Consider the following 3,417-nt stretch of genomic DNA (forward strand, 5'->3'; position numbering starts at 1 on the left):
TCAATGATAAGAGTGATTATATTTATGAAGAGTAAAAAGCATAAATTAAATAATACTTGTTATGCAGTAATGGAGAACAGATTGAGGATTTGAAGATGCTCTGTCTTCCGAATCTCTGCTTTCCTACTGTCTTCTTCTTCACGCACGCAGGTCTCCTTCCATGGCAAGCTGTATGTTGGTGGATCACCGTTGTCAATGGCTATCATCCGTCCTCTCAGTGAAAATGGTCCAAGTGCGCTGTCACCGCACGGCTAATCATCTGTCGGTTCTCACTCATGTTGGAATAGGATCCATTGATCCTTTTTGCACCTGTCACTACGCCCAGCACTCGTGAGTTTGAAACTCGTCACAGTCATCCCTTCCCAGATCCTACTCAGAATACCACAGACAAGGTTTAGACTTTCCAGATCTCAGGAATGGCTGCCAATAATTCTAGCCTATACCACGAAGACTCTGATCATGAACCATGAGGCTAAGAGATACACTCTCAATCTAAGGTAGAACGGAAGTGGTTGTCAGGCACGCGTTCATAGGTTGAGAATAGTGATGAGTGTCACGGATCATCACATTCATCATGGTTAAGTACGAGCGGGTATCTTAGAACAGAAACAAGCGTGATTGAATAGAAAACAGAAGTAATTGCATTAGTTCATCAAGACACAGCAGAGCTCCTCACCCCCAATCATGGAGTTTAGAGACTCATGCCGTAGAGATACAATGTAAAACGTGAAAATTTCATGAGGTACAAAATAAATATCTAAAATTTGTTTAAATACTAAACTAGTAACCTAGGTTTACAGAAAATGAGTAAACTATGATAGATAGTGTAGAAATCCACTTCCGGGGCCTACTTGGTGTGTGCTGGGGCTGAGACTTGAGCTTTACACGTGCCTAGGCTATTTCTGGAGTTAAACGCCAGGTTGTAACCTGTTTTGGGTGTTTAACTCCAACTTGTAACCTGTTTCTGGCGTTTAACACCAGAATAGGGCAAAGAACTGGCGTTGAACACCAGTTTGCATCATCTAAATTCGAGCAAAGTATGAACTATTATATATTGCTAGAAATCCCTGGATGTCTACTTTCCAACGCAATTGAGAGCTCACCATTTGGACTCCTGTAGCTCCAGAAAATCCACTTTGAGTGCAGGGAGGTCAGAATCCAACAGCATCTGCAGTCCTTTTTCAGCCTCTGAATCAGATTTTTGCTCAGGTCCCTCAATTTCAGCCAGAAAATACCTAAAATCACAAAAAAGCACACAAACTCCTAGTAAAGTCCAGAAATGTGATTTTTATTTAAAAATTAATAAAAATATACTAAAAACTAATTAAATCCTACTAAAAACTATGTAAAAACAATGCCAATAATCGTATAAATTATCCACTCATCAGTCTCGTTCCATCACCCCTTGCTTTTATGTTATTTTTCTATTTTCCATTATGATTTATTGTCTGTTCTTGTGTTCCTACTGCATGATCATTTTTATCTATGTCTTAAAGTTATAAAATGTTCCATATATCTCTCACCTTGCTTAAAAGAAAATTTTATTTGAAAAAGATTTGAGATATACATAAATTTTCGAGTTATATAATAAGAATAGTCAATTATGTTGATGTGGTGGCATTGCCTTTGTTTTCTGAATGTATGAATGAACAGTGCATATAGAGCCTACTAGCAAATAGAGACACCCTTAGCTCAGCCCAAACACTCACCAAGTGGGCCCCGGAAATGGATTTTCGCACTACAAGCCTAAGCCTATCATATTTCTATAATCCTTAGTTATTAGATTAGTATATATAGGAGAATATCACTCTTATTTTAGGATCTTCGACCACCTCTGAACATTATTTCATATTTTCGAGTTTCATTGTACAGTATGAGCCACTAAACCTCATAGGTTAAGGTTAGGAGCTCTGCTGAGTTTTATGCATTAATAAAAGCACTACTGTTCTATTTCAATTCGTGTTCGATTCTCTCCTAAGATGTATCTTCGTTCTTCAACCTTATGAGTGAGTTGAACTGTCACAAGTTATCTCTATTCTACATGGGTTCAATGAGCGTCTTTCATCAGATATCAATGAACCACTAGCTTGAGCATACATCTCTTAGACAGCTAATCCACAACTTCGTTGGGGACTTCTTGAGACATCAGTTCAGCTGAGGTATGGGGAGATTAAGGTCTTTGTGGTAAAGGCTAGAACCAAGGTGCAACATTCTCTGATCCGGAAGATTCAACCTTGTCTGTGGCATTTTGAGTAGGATCACCAAGGGAATAAATTGCAGGAGCTTCACCCTCATTCAAAATGGATGCGCACTAAACCTGGTGTTCAGCCTAGACGAAGATTAGCGACCTCTCAACCAGCATTGATCACATACAACCTGCTATAGAAGAAATCATTTACAGTTGGAGTACACAGTAAGAAAGTATTGATCTAAAAGAACAAAGCATCTCCAAAGTATTAACCATCTTCTTATCATTGAATTCACAACCACTGAGTAACGTTATCTTTATTTTACTTTTATGCGCTTAAACAACCAAATAACTTTTCCATCCGCCTGACTAAGATTTACAAGATAAGCCGACAATCCTTGTGGGATCGACCCTGACTCACTTTAGGTATTACTTAGACAACCCAGTGCATTTGCTGGTTTAGTTGTGCGAAGCTAAATTCTGTGCACTAATCACTCTATCAAAAATGCATTTTAGCTTGATGCAAGAAGTAGGGACTGCGTACGAGTATTTTGGAGATGTTGTTTCATTTGATACGACTGATAGTGAGTGTTTTATCGTTGACCTAGAATTTCTCAAAATAGAATTCCTTCGTTGGTAGCATAGTCCAAATCAACAATAAAATCTCACAATCAAAGTTTAATCCAAAAGATGTCACAATTCAATACAAATTTCACCTAGAGTATTTAGACTCCCGGGTCGTCTTCCTTAGGAATTAATGTCAATGAGTGCGTACAATTTTGGTTGTAGAAATCAAGGGGTTTTTCAATGATGGAAGCAAGCAATAAAGAAATAAAAGAACAAGACAAAATTGCAATTAATAAACTAATGAAAGAACAAAAGAACTATGTATGTAATATAAATAAGTAAGACTCAAAATTGGTGGAAAAGTGGTTTAAAACATCAATGAAACCTTGACTTGGGATGAGTTATGGAGTCCCTTCCTTGCCATAACCACAACTATGATAATTGTGATGGATTAATCTCACTAAATCAACCCTTAACATCGAAGAGTAAGTTAAGTAAGCATAATTGTTATTAATCCACAAATCCTAGCTAACTTACTAATTACCTTAGTAAAAAGCTAGCGTTAGTGGAAACAATAACAACTAACAACCCAAGAATTATCACTAAATATTGGGCATTATGGCTCTAGTAATCCATATACTCATTTTCCCCAAGCCAAGGGG

The sequence above is a fragment of the Arachis hypogaea genome, chromosome 14, assembly GCF_003086295.3.
Source record: "Arachis hypogaea cultivar Tifrunner chromosome 14, arahy.Tifrunner.gnm2.J5K5, whole genome shotgun sequence".
Taxonomy (NCBI): Eukaryota; Viridiplantae; Streptophyta; class Magnoliopsida; order Fabales; family Fabaceae; genus Arachis; species Arachis hypogaea.